The sequence below is a fragment of the Taudactylus pleione genome, unplaced genomic scaffold (genome assembly GCF_031769625.1).
Source record: "Taudactylus pleione unplaced genomic scaffold, aTauple2 ptg000106l, whole genome shotgun sequence".
NCBI classification, from domain to species: domain Eukaryota; kingdom Metazoa; phylum Chordata; class Amphibia; order Anura; family Myobatrachidae; genus Taudactylus; species Taudactylus pleione.
This window is the reverse complement of record NW_028284508.1, coordinates 958,850-980,718: the sequence shown is the minus strand read 5'-3', so window position 1 is coordinate 980,718 and position 21,869 is coordinate 958,850. Positions and strand designations below refer to the sequence as shown.

General features: G+C 46.8%; 1 protein-coding gene across 6 annotated transcripts in view; it reads right to left on the bottom strand.

The window, feature by feature from the left end:
* Window positions 1-21,869, bottom strand: part of LOC148525498 (dipeptidase 2-like) — a 243,976-nt gene that overhangs the window by 93,500 nt on the left and 128,607 nt on the right. The gene's annotated exons all lie outside the window — the stretch shown is intronic.

The following is a 21,869-nucleotide window of genomic DNA, read 5'->3' as shown; positions in this document are numbered from 1 at the left end:
CGCGGGAGCACTCATCATTTATCGCTTAGTGCATACACACTGGACGATTTGAACGATATATTTCGTTCAAAGATGTCATTATCGTTCATATCGTTCTCAAATGTCGTCCAGTGTGTATGGGGCTTAACTTACTAATGTTACGGTGGTAATATTATTTCACCAGCATAACTAAACATAAGCTATACTACTGACTGAACTGTGTGTTTATCTTGTGTATGTTGTGTCATGTGGTACATTGGTTCCTGAGTGCAGCAGCGCTGTCAAACAGAGGCTCTCTCAGTCTGTCAAGGCTTAGGGGGGAGAGGATGTCACACTGGAGGGGAAGCATTGAGGTGTTTCGGAAACTCTTTTCTTACTTTATCATGTGTTGTAGTGGCCATGTCATTGTAGAGGGACTGAGGACCTGTCGGTCATTAGTGGTGGTTCGATACAGCATTAAATCTTTAAAAGGAAGGCTACTGTTTGCAGGGTCGTAACAAGGTGTGTATGGCCGATGCACTGCACATAGCGTAGGGCTAGCAAGGCGCCTGGAATGGCACCCTGCAGCCAGTATCGCTGCCTGCCCCGCCCTCTCTGTGCAATGTGATGATGTCGGGCACTCAGGGGGTGGGCCAGCACAGGGCACATTTGCATTTTGAGCAATTTCTACATCTCTTGTGTATTGGGAAGGAGGTCATTATCTGTTGTGTATTGCTACTAATGGTGACACCATGTAACCCTTCCCTATACAAAAAATGTCCTGTCCTTCGCGTTATGCAGCTCCCTGCACCTTCAATAGCAGAGGTTATACTAGTTATACTGCAACAACTTGCAGCTATTATGTACAAACACACTGTATGTTACAGCATATTACGCAGAGACCTCCCTACCACATTTATACAGCAGTGCCCATCAAAAAGTCGATGTTTTCAGTCTGTGCATGCATCCCAGTTGAATGCCAGCGCGTTCCAATGGTTATCGCATGGAGACGCAGAACAAATTTGGATGCAGTGAGAGTGGATTTTAGTGGGAATTCCTGGGAGGTAACAGGGGGGTGGCTACCCAGAAGCGGGTGTGTTGCCATCAGCGGCTGCATCTAAAGATGGAGAAAATGCACCTGCCATAGGGTTGGTACAGGTTTGGATGGTGCGACCGATGGTGTGTCTAAAGATGTGCATAGAGCCTGATTCAGAAATCTACGCTAATGCCATCGCAGCTGCGATGTGAAAATATACAAATGTTGCAGATGCCATGGATTGTATTGAGACTCCCACCCGCAGCTTTGTCAATCCAGGCATCTGCATACAAAAAGCAATATGCAAATGTTGCAGACGCCAAGCATTGTATTGTGTATTATCAAGGACACAACATCGGTCACAGATCCTTTGATAATCAGACTTTACGAGTTGTTGGTATCTTCATATACACTGCTACTACTGGTCCTGTTGTTCACACTGCTTGGCAGAGCTCACTAACGCTAGCTTTCACAAACTATCGCCTGGCCACTTGCTGGTGTCAGGAGCACTGGTAACAATACCTATTGCAGCTAAATAGGGAAGTCACTTCCTGGAACAGCTGAGGCAAAGCCCATCCCAGCTCCCAAGAAAGCCCAGACTCCGGACTAAACCCATGTTGTGAGCCTGAAAGTTCTCCCAGGTCCCGGGGCACCTTTTAGCTGCTTGAACTGTGGCACTTGAGTCTCTCTGCCACAATTGGAACAGTGTACATCTCTGAATAAGGTCCATAAACAGATTAGCAGCGCTGCCAGTGGGTGTCTCTGTATGAAGACTATCGGCCATGGCATCAGCATAAAGATGTAGACATGGCAAAATACTCAATCACCCCCCTCTTCGTAAAATTCTCATACTGTATAGTAGGGGTGAGCGGGTTCGGATTTCTGAAATCCGAACCCCCCCGAGCCCCCCCGATCCGAGGCCGATCCGAGTCAGGCTCGACTTTTCCCGCCTGACTCGGATCTGAAATCGAGGCAAAACGTCATCATCCCGCCTTCCGGGTCTCGTGGGTTTTGGATCCTATATAAGGTACCCGCGTCGGCGCCATTTTCTCACTCGGCTGTGGACAGTGAAGAGGGAGGGTGGGAGTTAGGGCTGGCTGGGCTGTGTAGTGTAGTGTAGTGTAGTGCAGAGTAGTGTTGTGCTGCGCTGTGCTGCTGTTGTCCATAGGGGCTGTGTCCACTACTTCAAAGTCCATAGGGGCTGGCTGTGTTGTGCTGTGCTGCTGTTGTTAATAGGGGCTGTGTCCACTACTTCAAAGTCCATAGGGGCTGGCTGGACTGTGTTGTGCAGTCAGTTCTCCATAGGGGCTGTGTCCACTCCAAAGTCCTGTGCAGTGTCCCAGTCCTAAAGGGGTGCTGTAGTGTTGTCCAGGGGGTGCTCTGTCCATCAGGGGTGCTCCCCCCAAGTGCTAAAAAAATAATATTTTTTCTGTGTTTGTGAATTGTGTGCGCAGTAGCCGCACGTGCATCAACAAAGTAGTGCCAAGCGTGCGCCTGTGTCATAAGTAAAGGGCCGTCTGGCTTGACCATTAAAGGGTGCTGTAACCCCCAAAGTACACTCCAGTCCAAACCAAAAAAAAAAAAATTTTCTGTGTTTGTGAATTGTGTGCGCAGTAGCCGCACGTGCATCAACAAAGTAGTGCCAAGCGTGCGCCTGTGTCATAAGTAAAGGGCCGGCTGGCTTGACCGTTAAAGGGTGCTGTAACCCCCAAAGTACACTCCAGTCCAAACCAAAAAAAAAAAAATTTTCTGTGTTTGTGAATTGTGTGCGCAGTAGCCGCACGTGCATCAACAAAGTAGTGCCAAGCGTGCGCCTGTGTCATAAGTAAAGGGCCGGCTGGCTTGACCGTTAAAGGGTGCTGTAACTCCCAAAGTACACTCCAGTCCAAACCAAAAAAAATAATATTTTCTGTGTTTGTGAATTGTGTGCGCAGTAGCCGCACGTGCATCAACAAAGTAGTGCCAAGCGTGCGCCTGTGTCATAAGTAAAGGGCTGGCTGGCTTGACCGTTAAATGGTGCTGTAACCCCCAAAGTACACTCCAGTCCAAACCAAAAAAATATATATTTTCTGTGTTTGTGAATTGTGTGCGCAGTAGCCGCACGTGCATCAACAAAGTAGTGCCAAGCGTGCGCCTGTGTCATAAGTAAAGGGCTGGCTGGCTTGACCGTTAAAGGGTGCTGTAACCCCCAAAGTACACTCCAAACCAAAAAATTTTTTTCTGTGTTTGTGAATTGTGTGCGCAGTAGCCACACGTGCATCAACAAAGGAGCAGCGCCAAGCGTGCGCCTGTGTCCCATAAGTAAAGAGCCGGCTGGCTCATTTCTTAAAGGGTGGTGTAACCCACAAAGTGCACTACTTTCCAGCAAAAATAAAAAAATATTTTCTGTGTTTGTGTGCGCCTTAGCCGCACGTATATATCAATATAACATAAATGGAGGACCAAACTTTCTCCGATAAAAATAAAATAGGGAAAGATCAAGAACCACTTCCTCCTAGTGCTGTTGCTGCTGCTGGGAGTTGTTCATCATCCCAGAGAGGAAGTAGGAACACCACTACTTTTACTAAACAATTGACCCTCCAACAGTCCCTAGCGATGAGGATGAAGTACGACAGCAGTCATCCTGAAGTAAAACGTATAACTGAGGCCTTGACTGCTATGTTGGTGTTATACGTGCGTCCGGTATCCGCCATTAGTGCAGTGGGATTTAGACAATTGATGGAGGTAGTGTGTCCCCGGTTCCAAATCCCGTCTAGATTCCACCTGCATCCTCAAAGCAGCAGCGACAAGCGTGCGTCTGTCTGTTAAAGGGTGGTGTAACCCTCAAAGTGCACTCCACAAACAATAAAAAAATTCTTCTTTTTTTTCTGTCTTTGTGAATTGTGTGGGCTGTAGCCGCACTTGCACCCTCAAAGCAGCAGCGACAAGCGTGCGTCTGTCTGTTAAAGGGTGGTGTAACCCTCAAAGTGCGCTCCACAAACAATAAAAATTCTTATTTTTTTTTCTGTCTTTGTGAAATGTGTGGGCTGTAGCCGCACCTGCATCCTTAAAGCAGCAGCGACAAGCGTGCGTCTGTCTGTTAAAGGGTGGTGTAACCCTCAAAGTGCGCTCCACAAACAATAAAAAAATTCTTCTTTTTTTTTCTGTCTTTGTGAATTGTGTGGGCTGTAGCCGCACTTGCATCCTCAAAGCAGCAGCGACAAGCGCGCGTCTGTCTGTTAAAGGGTGGTGTAACCCTCAAAGTGCGCTCCACAAACAATAAAAATATTCTTCTTTTTTTTTCTGTCTTTGTGAAATGTGTGGGCTGTAGCTGCACCTGCATCCTTAAAGCAGCAGCGACAAGCGTGCATCTGTCTGTTAAAGGGTGGTGTAACCCTCAAAGTGAGCTCCACAAACAATAAAAAAATTCTTATTTTTTTTTCTGTCTTTGTGAATTGTGTGGGCTGTAGCCGCACTTGCATCCTCAAAGCAGCAGCGACAAGCGTGCGTCTGTCTGTTAAAGGGAGGTGTAACCCTCAAAGTGCGCTCCACAAACAATAAAAAAATTCTTCTATTTTTTTCTGTCTTTGTGAAATGTGTGGGCTGTAGCCGCACCTGCATCCTTAAAGCAGCAGCGACAAGCGTGCGTCTGTCTGTTAAAGGATTACATCGGTGACAACATCCAAGTAGGCATGTCAGACAGTCCGTACCTGTACTGGCAGGAAAAAGAAGCAATTTGGAGGTCCCTGTACAAACTGGCTCTATTTTACCTGAGTTGCCCCCCCTCCAGTGTGTACTCTGAAAGAGTGTTTAGTGCAGCCGGGAACCTTGTCAGCGAAAGGCGTAGGAGGTTGCTTCCACAAAATGTGGAGAAGATGATGTTCATAAAATGAATTATCAACTCTTCCAGGGAGACCAGCCTCCTGAACGTACAGAGGGACCTGTGGTTGTGGATTCCAGCGGGGACGAATTAATACTCTGTGAGGATGAGGATGTACACAACACTGAAGAGGGTGAGGAATCGGTGGATGAGGAGGATGAGGACGACATCTTGCCTCCGTAGAGCCAGTTTGTGCAGGGACAGATTAATTGCCAGCTTGTTTTGTGGGGGCCCAAACGAACCAATTATTTCAGCCACAGTCGTGTGGCAGACCCTGGCGCTGAAATGATTGGTTTGTTAAAGTGTGCATGTCCTGTTTATACAACATAAGGGTGGGTGGGAGGGCCCAAGGACAATTCCATCTTGCACCTCTTTTTTTTCTTTGCATTATGTACTGTTTGGGGCCTAGTTTTTCAAACTGCCATCCTGTCTGCCACTGCAGTGTCACTCCTAGTTGGACCACATGTTTGTGCCGCCCACTCGTATCTCTTAGCATAGTCATCCAGCTACCTCGGTGCAACCTTTTGGATATAAAAACACTATTGTGAGGTGTGAGGTGTTCAGAATAGACTGGAAATGAGTGGAAATTAAGGTTATTGAGGTTAATAATAGCATAGGAGCAGAAAAACACACAAATTCTGTGATTTTAGCTGTTTTTATGCTTTTTTTAAAAAAAAATACAGATCCAAAACACAAAACCCAGAACCCAAAACACGGAAGGGTGGTTTTGGCAAAACCAATCCAGATCCAAAACACGAAGAAAGATCCAGATCCAAAACCAAAACACAAAACACGAAAAGTGGCCGGTGCACACCCCTACTGTATAGAGGTCCGAGAGAAAATAACACATTTAATCAAACTGTCCATATGCAATCCAGTAAGGATGTGCATGCCCAGGGCAAATGTCCATTACTCAACATACTGTGTACGTTTGAGAAATAAACTTTTGCACGTGAGCAGCACATATGCAGCGACCAGGGATGTAAGTACGCATAATGTCATCCTGAGATGAGGTTATATTTGTCAAACTCGAACAGCTGAGCTATACCATACTTGCCGATTTTGCTGCCCCTTTCTGTGCCAGGTTGGTACAGAGGGGACATGGCGGTCACAAAGGTGTGGCGTGGCGGGTTTATCACATCATCGTGGCCATGCTCCCCGCTATACAGTGCAGAATAAAAAGGCATTGTATAGTGGGAAAGGGTTTTGATGACACAATTCGACGGCCCCCTAGATCGCTAACTTGTGCTCTGTAAGTGGGCGGCCGCAGGGAGGGGAGGTGTTGCAAGTGGCTGGTGTGGGGTGCAGACAGTTAGAGGGGGATGCAGGAGACTTGTTCAATTTTCCAAGCGATCAGGAGCACCACCCGATTTTCGGGAGCCTCCAGCCAATTCTGGGAGAGTAGGCAAGTATGAGCTATACACATTTTAATAAACTGCCCCTTTCGTATTCCCTGGCCTGCGGTACGATGCAGAATGCAGGAGGAGTGAGGATTTCTCTGTGGTTCCCTTGTGTTAAATAGGGATAAGTATTGATGGCCCCTTTTTCGGCCAAAAAATGCCAGATAAATAGACCCCTTATTATGTTACATTTAGATAAATAGTCTAACCTTAACCAGCTTACAGTACTTGGGACAGAGGGCTTGATTCAGAGATGTACAATATTTACACAAATTGAGCGATTGTTTGCCATTGCATATGCGAGTAAGCCGCACTGTGCACATGCAGTGATTGAATTGCTCACACAGAGGATCACTCACAAAGTGAGTGACAGGTAGTCAGCATTTGGGGGAGGTAACGGGGGGTGGTTAAATAAAATGCAGGCTTTTCGGAGCATTTAAACACTGTTTACTGTCTGTCCATGTTCTTGCTCGCAGCAGGAGAGCCATTTGTATTTCTGGAGACCAGCTATTCTGCGACAGCTTAGACTTGCTCAGGAGGCTGATGGATGATGGCTGTCTGTTCTGCAGTCGATGTTTCAGAAGTTTGCGGTTTTGTGCGTGAGTGGTGTGGTTATTTTGACAATGTACCAAAAATTGCATCAACACAGGCCCCACTTATTGCACTAGGAAGTGGGTTGGATGTGTGAGCGTGACACGTTCTTCTGGAAGTCCATGAGGGCTCTTTAATATTTGGGAGTCTCCCAGACATATATGGAGATAAGGTAACTGATTAATTTTAAGAACTATTTTAAGGCAAATATGTACATATTAATTTCATTCCATAATAAATTGTGCTGTTGAGTAGTTTTGAAATTCTGATTTTAATAATAGATATATATATATAATATATAGATGATACTTCATAATGTCATACCACCAGAGCGTAACTAGGGTTTATGGAGCCCAAGACAAATTGAAAAATGGTATAAAAAAAAAAAGAAAAATCTATAAAAGAACTAAAAAAATTATCAACCAGATTTTCCTCAGCTCTCCCCAGTAGGAGAGCAGATAACCCATAACTAGGAGAACAGATAACCCATAAGTAGAAGAGCAGATAACCCATAAGTAGGAGAGTAGATAACCCATACTCTTACTCCCACTTCAAAAACATAACATGACATGACACTGAGGGTAGTTTAAATCACACTCCACTGTTTATTAATTTCTTCATGCAAACAACACAGGAAAACAGTGAAAACATTGCATCAATAACAAATAAGATGCATTCTGGGTAAATATTTTACATATATGCAAATTATGCTACCAATAGTGCATTCTGTTTTTAACAACTGATGCCATAGTTGCACTCCACCATGTCATTCACTGTCATGACATTTGTGTGATGATCTTTAGGGGCATATTCAATTGGACGCGAAAATAGCAAAAATCCTGCACCTGCAAGGTTTTTTTGCTAGTCAATTAGGTGCGTATTTTTTTTGCACGCCGGGAGGTTTTTATTCTCGCACCTCCTGAGCAAGCGTCATTTTTCCTAAAATCGTTAATTTTAGGAAAAATCAGTGGGACTTGCTCTGGCACCCCCACTTAGGACTAATTAAGCAATTGGAAGTTTCCAATTAGCTTAATTAGTCCTTAATTACTCACCTTCCGAAGTGCTGTCTTCTGCATCCAGCATCGGGAGCTGGAGCAATCCAGGGGGACCGACGCCCCAAAAATGAACCAAAGTTGCACTTACTACGGCGGTGCCCTGGGGCAACTTAGCTGGGCCAGTTTTGGGAGGGTCCTGCGCTCTGGATTTGAACCCTAGTATGTTAGGGACCTACCCTAAAGAGGTTACCTGGATATGGTGGGTAGGCCCATAACCTTGGCCATGATTATGCTAAAAACCTCTAATGATTGGAAAAATGTTATTGCATTTATATATTATCAATAATTTGGAGTTTTGCACCTGAGATTTGTCTGTTTCTGTGCCTGCAATTAGTCTCATCAGGTAGCACCTCCCATTATATATATTCAGGTTGTGCAGTCCAGGAATCTTTCCCATATACAGTACGTCATATCTAAACTAGAGATGAGCGGTTCGGATTCTGTGGAATCCGAACCGCTCCGAACATTGGGGATCCGAGTCCACCCGAACCCTGTTCGGGTGTTCACCGCCTGACTCGGATCCCCGTTCGGGGCCGAACGGCGGCCGCCTGATGTCGGATTCTCACTAGAGAATCCGACATCAGGTCTCCTCGCGTGTAGGGCAGAGCGCAGTGATAGCGCTCTGCCCTACACAGACACAGACACACAGCCGCCAGCGGCAGCTGTGTGTTTGTTACAGCAGCCAATGAGAGTCACACAGACTCTCATTGGCTGCTGCACGGAGGGAGCCGGCTGGAGCTCACACATGAGCTCCGTCTTCCGGCTCCCTCCTCAGCGTGTGACAGAGCGGACGGCGCGGGAGCGGGGATACAGGTAAGTTTTATTATTTTTATTTTTTTACTTGTCAAAGGTCCGGGGGCGCTACTGGGGGGGGGGTCTGCACTACTGGGGGGGTCTGCTACTGGGGGGGGCTATACTACTGGGGGGGCCATACTACAGAGGGGCCTGCTACTGGGGGGGGCTATACTACTGGGGGGGGTCTGCACTACTGGGGGGGGTCTGCTACTGGGGGGGCAATACTACTGGGGGGGCCATACTACAGAGGGGCCTGCTACTGGGGGGGGCCATACTACTGAGGGGCCTGCTACTGGGGGGGCTTACTACTGGGGGGGCTGCTACTGGGGCAGCCTACTACAGGGGGGGCCATACTACAGGGGGGGCCCATACTACAGGGGGGCTACTACTGGGGCAGCCTACTACTGGGGGGGCCTGCTACTGGGGCAGCCTACTACTGGGGGAGCCATACTACTGGGGGGGCATACTACTGGGGGGGGCTGCTAATGGGGGGCATACTACTGGGGGGGGCTGCTAATGGGGGGCATACTACTGGGGGGGGCCTGCTAATGGGGGGCATACTACTGGGGGGCATTCTACTGGGGGCACTGCATAGTGGACCCTACTACTAAGGGGACTGCATAGGGGGCACCACTGCTGGGGGACATTGTGTAAGGGACACCGCTACTGTGGGCATTGTGTAAAAGGGTCACTACTGTGGGCATTGTGTAAAAGGGGCACTACTGTGTGTCGTAACATAAATAAGAGACACTACTTTATGGTGTAATGTGAATCAGGCCCTATGTGCGGTGTAATGCTAATAAGATTGTGCACTGTGACTCCTAGGGCCGTAGCCCACTTTGTAAACAAGTACTGTGACTCTGCTGGCCGTACCCCACTGGGTGGGTGCACTACTTTTCATTTCTGCCACTGCTGTGTGGCAATGTGTCATAGATGTGCTTTATACTGTGGTGTCGTTGTGCCGCTGCTTTGTCGCTTAGTAACCAGTCAGCTCACTGCAACCTTTGGCCAATAATGTTGAAAACAATATTATAAGCTGTGATATGGTCTAAATTGACTGGAAATTAATGTTATTGAGGTTAATAATACTCTAGGAAGAAAAAAAAGACCAATTTATGTGATTTTAGCTTTTTTTGTCAATTTTTGTAAAAAAATCCAAATCCAAATCCAAATCCAAAGCCAGTCACCGCAGTTTGGCAAATCCAAATCCAAATCCAAAGCCGGACGACGAATTAGAACCAAATCCAAATCTGGCAAAAATGGTCCGGCGCACATCCCTAATCTAAACACACATGCTGATTACTTAGGCAGACACGGGACCATGGTGATTGGCCACCCATCTATCACAGGACCCAGAAGTTCCACATAAGAAGCAAATGGACCACACATCAGTAACTCCTTGATAAAGGCCGACAGGCTGAAACACATCAGAGATAGATCCCATTGAACCCCTACACTTCGGGTCTGCAGGTGAAGCGCCACTTTGTTCACCAATACCGTGTCTCTTAGTGCTTTGCACTACATAGCACTGATGGGAGCACCTTAATACGGGCAGCTATCGGACCCCATGTCTCCATAATAGCCCACCAACAAAACCATTGTTTGCCGCACTGCAAGCTGCACCGACACTGCGACCATCAAGCGCTTCCCCGCTGTCACCACCTTTATTAAATAGCCTACCCAGAGCCCACAGCACAAGATCCTACAGTGGACTATTAAGGGAAGTACAGGCACAGAAAACTTTCAACGCTCCAACCGGTCGGTAAGTATCCTCCATAACACTAGTGCGGGACGCCGCATACTGGAGGTGCCCCAGCACTATACTAAGGCCCGTACTTAATTAGGGAGCGAAAAGTCTATGCTTGACTTTTCGCTCCACATCAGAGCTTTTCTGAGAATAAAGTACCAGGTGCGTGCCCGCTTTATCCCATATTCAATTTGAAGCCGGCAAAAACAGGAGCCTGCGGAAAGGTAAGTATTGGGAAAAATAGGGGAATTTTCGGGAATTCATCCAGGGACCCCCTAATGATGTCCAGACATGTGGGATCACTGTGGGTACCCCCGTTTAGCTCTGCAGCATGTGTTCTGCATTTTTAAATAGCTGCGGAAGGTGTTTTTTTCTGACATTAAAGAAGTGATGCAGAAGAACACTTGGGACCACTTTTTAAAATGAAAAAAAAACTATCAAATTTGGGGTACATGAAAATGGGTACTAGCATATTTTTAAGTTCCTAAACTAATTTTTAAAAATTCAGCAAAAATGCACCTGCTGCTAATAGCCTATTCTAGAAAACACCTGCCGCATACTTACAGAATACCCCTGAACCTATTGGGCTATTTTTAAACACTGTTCCCTATTTTATTTTTTTTTACCCCAAAACTAAAATAATTTTTTTGGGGTGTCCCTATTTTTTTAAAAACCTTTTTTTGACACAGTTCGTTTTTAGATATTGGAATAGGGATATAGTGGTTCTTGTTTGTGCTTAGAATATTGGTAAAGATTGAAGTTGGGTGGGTATATGAGCGCTGGTGTAAGAATAGACAATTCCTGCCTATGAATCTAAAATATGTTGGTAGATGATGGTGCAATAGCTACTGATGTCAAAATTAGTATTTGAATGATAGTGAATGCAAAAAAAATACAATTTAAAATAAAAATAAAATTTAAATGAAAGTATAATTGAAAAAACTTGAAAAATTAAAAAAATAAAAATTCAATGAAAGTTCAGAAATAAGCGGCGCCCAACCCGGCATGTAAAACATGGTGAAAAGTTATCCCCGTTTTCTTTCAAAGACTTTTCGAACCAGTAAGGGTAACGTGCAGGTCAAGAACCACACGTTAAGGAGGCCCCTGAAGGGGTCCATCCACCTCCCCTCCAAGTTATCACTACACCCTTTATTAACCAACAGGGGTCAGTAATATTTACTGCACCGGATAAAACTGTTACTTGACAGACTACCTTACCATCTCCACCGTCCTAAAGAAGCATTGTGTCTCCTCAAGAAACGGATTGGTCCTGTACATCAGTATCAAATCTCATTTCACACATATAAACACCACACAGTCACCCACACACGCTCAGTCATACGCAAAGTACTGCTCCATGTATTAAGATGTGTTTACTATCCCAGCAAAGAAGTCTACACCTGCTCACAGAGCTGATAAACCAGAATGGCGCTACCTACACAGCAATATCAGTGCAATAATAGGATCAGCTTGTGGCAATAATGACCAAGATGCATATCACCAAAGCCTATCTATCATCGGCTGCAGCTGCCTATTATTAACTATTATTTAACTATTAACCATTAGTACCACCAGAACAGAGACAACTTGCTGAGGCCTGGTGGCTTTCCATATATTTGTAGATGTATGCAACTGAGGGCCTGATTCAATACCGTTTGCAACTGTGATTACGCACGCAATCGGCCGATTGTTGCGTTCTGCACATGCATATGCATCGCAGTGCGCGAGCCGGCCACTGCAATTGGGACTGTGATCGCAGTGACCATGCAGACCCATTGCAGAGTGATTGACAGGAAGTGCCGTTTGTGGGTGGTGACAGGAGGGTGGTCGGCGAAACCCAGGCGTGCCAGTGCGTTTGAACGCCGTTGCAGGGGCGTGCATAAATTGTCACTGAGACGCCCTACGCAGCCAGAGGCCTCATAGCGTGCGATGAAGTTAGCAATTTCTGAGTAAGGTCTGACCTTGTGCAAGTGAGCGTAAGCCTGCGATGGTACTCGATTGTACCGATGGTTTTGCAGTCTTGCTAAACCTTACAGATGTGTGTAAGGTAATGTGGGCGTCCTTGTGTAGTGCTGCGGCGGCATAGTGATAGCAATGAATTAGCATACTGACGCAATTGAACTGCGTGCATAATCACTATTGCATTCACAGTTGCGATCGGTTGTGAATCAGCCCCTGAGATATCTGCATTACTATTTTCAAGTAGAATGTAAGTTTCTTTATGCTGGCCTCTTTGCACTGTGCAAGGGAAATTTGTTTGCTGTTTTTTCTAGTCTAGATTAACCCCTCCCTTACATGCACCTTACATGAACCATTTTCCATTCTGTGTATAATTGTCCCCTGGGGACTGGATGGGATCAGTAGTTGGAGGGTATGCTGATCCTTGAAGTGCCATATTGGAGGATCATAGGGTGCCTCCAGGTAAGTTAGCTCTCAATTTAGATATACATAAATATACATAAATACATAAAAATACATAAATATATGACCCAAAGTAGGTGCTACAGATGTGCCCACTTACATCTCACTTCCTTGCACTTTAAACACCCCTTCTAGTCGCACAATGCCGTGGTGTGACTCGGTAGCGACAAGCTTCTTTTAGTTCACCTTTTTACCTTCAAATGTGTCGTATTCCCAGCGCAGTGTGAATAGGAAGCACAAGCAGCTTCTGCTGATTAAAATGATATGCACCGTGCCTATATTCGCATGCAGATACACCCGCAGTTGCACACAGGATATGTTATGCTATGTTTAACGCGACTTGTAGCACAGACGGAGGTAAGATATATGTGGACACATCTGTTTTACCATGTAATGTTAGGACCACCAGAACAGCCAGGGCTTGTTGGCTTACAATATATTTGCATATGTATGCAGCTGAGATCTCTGCATTTCTATTATCAGGTAGAATGTAATGCAGGGTACACTAGACGACATGTTATCTGATCCGGCGGATCGGAGCGTCATATCTGGCACATCGTCTAGTGTGTACCCGCTATGTCGCTGACGATGCTCGCTCCCATGCGCGTCAGCTACATCGCCCGTTGAACCTGAATGCATGTCCAAAGAGGGATAAAGTTAGCGGGGGCCATGCTGCCAAATGCAGCATGGTCCCACTGTCACTCCGTTACTCCCGGCTTTGGGAAGTGTGTACGCACTTACCAATGTCGTCACCCCGACGGGTCCCGTCGCTAAAGAGGTCGGTACACACTAGACTACACACGGCCTTAAGTCTCTTTATGTTTGCCTATCTGCAGTGTGGTGGGGGAAATTCCTTTGCTCTTTTCTTCTAACAAATGGATGAGCCTGGCAGACAGTAGTAAAAACAAAAAGTGCAGCAGAGCGAGGCTGCCTGGTGGAAGGAGGGATCTGCAAACACATCACATGCCAACAGAGATACAACCAGAAGAAGAGTGGCTGGTCCGAGAATGATGGTGCACCTCGCTCTCAGTGTTTCTAGACTGCTTAAACCCATCTATCTGCTGGAAAACCTATGTGCCAAACCCCTGGCGTGTATACCGAACCTGCCTCTGCCTCACCCGTCTGGCTGCTAGATTATTTGTGTATCGGACCCTTGGTTTGTATATTGAACCTTTCCTGCATCACCCTTGGACCTGCCTCTGCCTCGCCCTTACCGGTCTGCTGGATTATCCATGTACCAGACCCCTGGCTTATATAATGGACCTGCCTCGCCCTCACTCTTGCCTGCTGCTGGAATACCCGTGTATCAGACCTCTGGCTTGTATCCTGGACCTTCCTCTGCTTCACCCCTGCCTAGCTGTCCTGCTTACTACAAGATTGAGGGGTCTATTTACTAAGCAGTGTTAGGAGACAGAGTGAAAAGTGATAAGAAAGTGATAAGGTGCCAGCCAATCAGCTCCCAACTGTCATTTTTCAAACACAGCCTGTGAGATGGCAGTTGGAAGCTGATTGGCTGGCACCTTATCACTTTCTTATCACTTTTCACTCTGTCTCCTAATGGTGCATACACACGATCAGATTTTTCCTTCAGATATGAACGATAACGATTTAAAAATCGTTCAGTCGTTCATATCTGAAGGAAAATTGTTCATATCTGACATGCCTGAACGACGGACGATCAACGATGCGCGTTCCCGTTTGTCAGATAACGATATCTGACATCTGATGGGTTTGCAGTCAGACTTGGACGATTCTATTCATTTTAATGCAGTCAAAAATCGTTCAATCGTTCAAATCGTTCAAATCGTTCAAAACTTTGGTAAAATCGTTCAAATCTTTCAAATCGTTTAATCGTTCAGTCGTTCATCTGACAAATCTGACAAGTCTGACAAATCTGACCGTGTGTACGCTCCATAACACTGCTTAGTACATAGACCCCTGAATCTGTTACTCTTTATCTTTTATCTTAATTTGATTATCATACAGTTGTGTGCCTCTGGAAATTGGTGATCAGTGTTAGAAATATTAAGTAATACTCATGTCATTGTGTCAGGTGGAAGAAGGGAGCCACAGGAAACCACCAGATTGCCGGAACAGCTGGTTCGATAACTTCATTACTTATTATTAAATAAAGCATGAAATAAAGACTTGTCTCATTGATTTTGTATTAAAAACATAGATAAGTTTTGTAGTTACATATTCCGGCTACATACTGAGGGGCCATCTTTCTACTTAAAGGCGATTCTCTCACACAATGTACGCATACCAGAATAGTAATACGTGTAAGGATATACAGTATGACCTGTTCAAGTGTGTATAATTCAGAATCAAGCAGAACTAAGCTCGCATAGTGGCATACTTATAAAAATAAATTCAAGGATATCATGGCTCCACAGGGCAGAGGGTTAAGTTCAGGCCTATTTCTTGTTTATAATCATTCTCCCTTGTAGTTTCCTCTTTATTTTTTCCCTGGCATCTCCTGGCCCCCTTACCTCCTCCCAGGCTGACTCCCTCTCCATCTGGCCACATCCCTTAAGCACCTTCAGGCACATCCTCCTTTATTAAATACACACAGCTATCTGCCCCACAATTTCTGATGGCAGCCCTGAACACAGCCTCACCAGCCTTACCAGCACACCTTGAGTATTCTTGCCTGTGCAGGGTACATACACAGATCTCTCCGTCGCTGATATTTGCTGCATATACACAAGTAGCGCTCTTTCTATATCTTCAGTCAGTAAGCTACACTGCTGACTCCAAACATGGCTTTTCTGATGGACAAGTCCTGCTGCAGGTGGAGCTTCACCAGCGCTCGCCTGCATCTAGAGCTGGTGAGTTATACCACATAAACATTGTGTATCATCACTGCAGCCATTGGGTCTTCACTCTGTTTGGCAGTGACACATGGATAACAGTGGTACGGGATTGGTACCTTTTCATCATCGTACGGGACAAATCAGATTCGCCATGGCCCTTACCCATGAGGCCTTTTTCAGGCCTTATGTCCCTATTTAGAAAATGGGGACGTCAAAGCTCTTTCTGGCCCAGGGCACCAAAAAGTCTAGTTACGGTTCTGTGATTCAGAGACTCAGTTGCACACAGATATCCAGGGCCGGCGCTACCCCTGGAGGGTGCCACTGAATGAACCAGGAACTGAAGGATGTCTCTGTATGAGACATCCTTCTTTACAGTGCACTGGCGGCAGCTGCGGGTCTAATCAGTGGTCAAAGTGGGGCGGTATATGGCAGCATTCAATATACATACACACTAGTGGCCACCTCTATCCCCCTCGGGGAGTGGGGGCGCTAGGCTGAAGCTTTGCCTAGGGTGCAAACAGACCTTGCATCGGCCCTGCAGATATCACATATCAAATGAATCAGCACAGTCTCCTAGTTGCATCACAGTGCCACTTAGATGCATTTTAGCCAAAAAAGACACCCGATGCTAACAGAGTTGCACGGGACCTGGCAGCTCACTCACACCAGGCATGTCGGGCTGCATGGTGTATTGAGGATAGATGTAGGAGGACACATCTGTACGTAAACCATCAGGTTTGCGTAGAACTCTGAATCAGTGAATAAGTGTTGACAGCAGCATTTGCTGTAACTTACAATATATAAAGTGTAATTAGAATGTAACAAAGCTTGCTGTAAATTAGGGGTGAGCGGGTTCGGATTTCTGAAATCCGAACCCCCCCGAGCCCCCCCGATCCGAGTCCGATCCGAGTCAGGCTCGACTTTTCCCGCCTGACTCGGATCTGAAATCGAGGCAAAACGTCATCATCCCGCCTTCCGAGTCTCGCGGGTTTTGGATCCTATATAAGGTACCCGCGTCGGCGCCATTTTCTCACTCGGCTGTGGACAGTGAAGAGGGAGGGTGGGAGTTAGGGCTGTGTAGTGTAGTGTAGTGTAGTGTAGTGTAGTGCTGCTGTTGTCCACTACTTCAAAGTCCATAGGGGCTGGCTGTGTTGTGCTGTGCTGCTGTTGTTAATAGGGGCTGTGTCCACTACTTCAAAGTCCATAGGGGCTGGCTGGACTGTGTTGTGCAGTCAGTTCTCCATAGGGGCTGTGTCCACTCCAAAGTCCTGTGCAGTGTCCCAGACCTAAAGGGGTGCTGTAGTGTTGTCCAGGGGGTGCTCTGTCCATCAGGGGTGCTCCCCCCAAGTGCTAAAAAAATAATATATTTTCTGTGTTTGTGAATTGTGTGCGCAGTAGCCGCACGTGCATCAATAAAGTAGTGCCAAGCGTGCGCCTGTGTCATAAGTAAAGGGCCGGCTGGCTTGACCGTTAAAGGGTGCTGTAACCCCCGAAAGTACACTCCAGTCCAAACCAAAAAAAAATTATTTTCTGTGTTTGTGAATTGTGTGCGCAGTAGCCGCACGTGCATCAACAAAGTAGTGCCAAGCGTGCGCCTGTGTCATAAGTAAAGGGCCGGCTGGCTTGACCGTTAAGGGTGCTGTAACCCCCGAAAGTACACTCCAGTCCAAACCAAAAAAAAAATTATTTTCTGTGTTTGTGAATTGTGTGCGCAGTAGCCGCACGTGCATCAACAAAGTAGTGCCAAGCGTGCGCCTGTGTCATAAGTAAAGGGCCGGCTGGCTTGACCGTTAAGGGTGCTGTAACCCCCGAAAGTACACTCCAGTCCAAACCAAAAAAAAAATTATTTTCTGTGTTTGTGAATTGTGTGCGCAGTAGCCGCACGTGCATCAACAAAGTAGTGCCAAGCGTGTGCCTGTGTCATAAGTAAAGGGCCGGCTGGCTTGACCGTTAAGGGTGCTGTAACCCCCGAAAGTACACTCCAGTCCAAACCAAAAAAAAAATTATTTTCTGTGTTTGTGAATTGTGTGCGCAGTAGCCGCACGTGCATCAACAAAGTAGTGCCAAGTGTGCGCCTGTGTCATAAGTAAAGGGCCGGCTGGCTTGACCGTTAAAGGGTGCTGTAACCCCCAAAGTACACTCCAGTCCAAACCAAAAAAAAAATGATTTTCTGTGTTTGTGAATTGTGTGCGCAGTAGCCGCACGTGCATCAACAAAGTAGTGCCAAGCGTGCGCCTGTGTCATAAGTAAAGGGCCGGCTGGCTTGACCGTTAAAGGGTGCTGTAACCCCCAAAGTACACTCCAGTCCAAACCAAAAAAAAATTATTTTCTGTGTTTGTGAATTGTGTGCGCAGTAGCCGCACGTGCATCAACAAAGTAGTGCCAAGCGTGCGCCTGTGTCATAAGTAAAGGGCCGGCTGGCTTGACCGTTAAAGGGTGCTGTAACCCCCGAAAGTACACTCCAGTCCAAACCAAAAAAAAAATTATTTTCTGTGTTTAGCCACACGTATATATCAAATCGATATAACATAAATGGAGGACCAAACTTTCTCCGATAAAAATAAAATAGAGAAAGATCAAGAACCACTTCCTCCTAGTGCTGAAGCTGCTGCCACTAGTCATGACATAGACGATAACATGCCATCAACGTCGTCTGCCAAGGCCGATGCCCAATGTCATAGTAGAGGGCACATACAATCCCAAATGGCAAAGTTCAGGAAAATGACCTTGAAAAAGACATTTAAATCAGCTGAAGAGAAACGTAAACTTGCCAATATGCCATTTACGACACGGAGTGGCAAGGAACGGCTAAGGTCGATCCCTAGTATGTTCATGACTAGTGGTTCAGCTTCACATGACGATGGAAGCCCTCCTCCCACTAAAAAAATCAAAAGAGTTAAGCTGGCAAAAGCACAGCGAAGAACTGTGCTTTCTAAGAAGATATCACAAATCCCCAAGGAGAGTCCAAGTGTGGTGGTGGTTGCGATGCCTGACCTTCCCAGCACTGGACGGGAAGAGGTGGCTCTTTCCACCATTTGCACGCCCCCTGCAAGTGCTGAAAGGAGCACCCACAGTCCACTTGCTGATATGCAAATTGAAGATGTCACTGTTGAAGTACAACAGGATGAGGATACTGGTGTAGCTGGCGCTGAGGAGGAAGTTGGCGAGGAGGATTCTGATGGTGATGTGGTTTGTTTAAATCAGGCTCCGGGGGAGACAGTTGTTGTCCGTGGGATGAAAAAGCCCATCACGGTCATGCCTGGGCAGAAGACCAAACATTCCACCTCTTTGGTCTGGCAATATTTCTATCCAAATCCGGACAACAACTGTCTTGCCATATGTACCATATGTAAAGGTGAAATAAGTAGGGGTAGGGACGTCAACCACCTAGGAACATCCTCCCTTATACGGCACCTGCAGCGCGTTCATAAAAAGTTACTGTCAAGTTCAGAAACTTTGGCTAAGACCGTAAGCAGTCCAGGGACACCTAAATCCCGTTGTCCTGTTGTATCCAAGCGCCTGCAAACCACACCGTCAACTCCCTCCTCGTCAATTTCCTCCTTAGTCAGGATCGGAAGTAGTCCTGCAGGCCATGTCACTGGCATGACTGACTCTCCTATCCGGGATTCCTCTGGAGGATCCTGCATTGCTACGCCTACTGCTGCCGCTGCTGCTGTTGCTGCTGCTGGGAGTCGTTCATCATCCCAGAGAGGAAGTAGGAACACCACTACTTTTACTAAACAATTGACCCTCCAACAGTCCTTAGCGAGGAGGATGAAGTACGACAGCAGCCATCCTGAAGCAAAACGCCTTGACTGCTATGTTGGTGTTAGACGTGCGTCCGGTATCCGCCATTAGTGCAGTGGGATTTAGACAATTGATGGAGGTAGTGTGTCCCCGGTTCCAAATCCCGTCTAGATTCCACTTCACTAGGCAGGCGATACCGAGACTGTACAGAAACGTCAGAAAAAGTGTCCTCAGTGTCCTGAAAAATGCCGTTGTACACAATGTCCACTTAACCACGGACATGTGGACAAGTGGAACAGGGCAGACTAAGGACTATATGACTGTGACAGCCCACTGGGTAGATGTATCACCTTACGCAGCAACAGCAGCAGCGTCACCAGTAGCAGCATCTCAGAAACGCCAGCTCGTTACAAGGCAGGCTACGCTGTGTATCACCGGTTTCAGTAAGAGGCACACCGCCGACAACCTCTTAGAGAAACTGAGGGAAATCATCGCCCAGTGGCTTACCCCACTTAGACTCTCCTGGGGATTTGTGATATCTGACAACGCCACCAATATTGTGCGGGCATTACATCTGGGCAAATTCCAGCACGTCCCATGTTTTGCTCACACAATAAACTTGGTGGTGCAGAATTTTCTGAAAAGCGACAGGGGCGTGCAGGAGACGCTTTGGGTGGCCCGAAAAATTTCTGCCCACTTTCGCCATTCAGCGACTGCGTGCCGAAGACTGGAGCGCCAGCAAACACTCTTGAACCTGCCCCGCCATCACCTGAAGCAAGAGGTTGTGACGCGGTGGAACTCAACCCTCTATATGCTTCAGAGGATGGAGGAGCAGCAAAAGGCCATACAAGCCTATACATCCACCTATGACATAGGCAAAGGAGGGGGTATGCACCTGACTCAAGCGCAGTGGAGAATGATTTCCGTGTTGTGCAAGGTTCTCCAGCCCTTCGAACTTGCCACACGTGAAGTCAGTTCAGACACAGCCAGCTTGAGTCAGGTCATTCCCCTCATCAGGCTTTTGCAGAAGCAGCTGGAGAAAGTGAAGGAGGAGCTAAGACGGAGCGATTCCGCTCGGCATGTGGGACTTGTGGATGAAGCCCTTCATTCGCTTTGCCAGGATTCCAGGGTGGTCAATCTGTTGAAATCAGACCACTACATTTTGGCCACCGTGCTTGATCCTAGGTTTAAAGCCTATGTGGTGTCTCTCTTTCCGGCCGACACAAGCCTGCAGAGGTGCAAAGACCTGCTGGTGAACACACTGTCAGCTGAAGCGGAACGTGACACGTCAACGGCTCCTTCTTCATTTTCTCCCGCAACTGGGGCTGCCAGGAAAAAACTTAGGTATCCTAAGCAACCCGCTGGCGGTGATGCAGGGCAGGCAGGACCAAGTTTGGACATCTGGTCCGGACTGAAGGACCTGGCAACAATTTCTGACATGTCTACTGTCACTGCATATGATACTGTCACCATTGACAGAATGGTGGAGGATTACATCGGTGACAGCATCCAAGTAGGCATGTCAGACAGTCCATACCTGTACTGGCAGGAAAAAGAGGCAATTTGGAGGCCCCTGTACAAGCTGGCTCTATTTTACCTGAGTTGCCCCCCCCTCCAGTGTGTACTCCGAAAGAGTGTTTAGTGCAGCCGGGAACCTTGTCAGCGAAAGGCGTAGGAGGTTGCTTCCACAGAATGTGGAGAAGATGATGTTCATCAAAATGAATTATCAGCTCTTCCAGGGAGACCAGCCTCCAGAAGGTACAGAGGGACCTGTGGTGGTGGATTCAAGTGGGGACGAGTTAATACTTTGTGAGGATGAGGATGTACACACTGAAGAGGGTGAGGAATCGGTGGATGAGGAGGATGAGGATGACATCTTGCCTCCGTAGAGCCAGTTTGTGCAGGGACACATTAATTGCCAGCTTGTTTTGTGGGGGCCCAAACGAACCAATCATTTCAGCCACAGTTGTGTGGCAGACCCTGGCGCTGAAATGATTGATTTGTTAAAGTGTGCATGTCCTGTTTATACAACATAAGGGTGGGTGGGAGGGCCCAAGGACAATTCCATCTTGCACTTCTTTTTTTTCTTTGCATTATGTACAGTTTGGGGCCTAGTTTTTCTAACTGCCATCCTGTCTGCCACTGCAGTGTCACTCCTAGATGGGTCACGTGTTTGTGCCGCCCACTCGTGTCGCTTAGCATAGTCATCCAGCTACCTCGGTGCAACCTTTTGGACATGAAAACACTATTGTGAGGTGTGAGGTGTTCAGAATAGACTGGAAATGAGTGGAAATTAAGGTTATTGAGGTTAATAATAGCATAGGAGCAGAGAAACCAACAAATTCTGTGATTTTAGCTGCTTTTATGCTTTTTAAAAAAAAAATACAGATCCAAAACACAAAACCCAGAACCCAAAACACGGAAGGGTGGTTTTGGCAAAACCA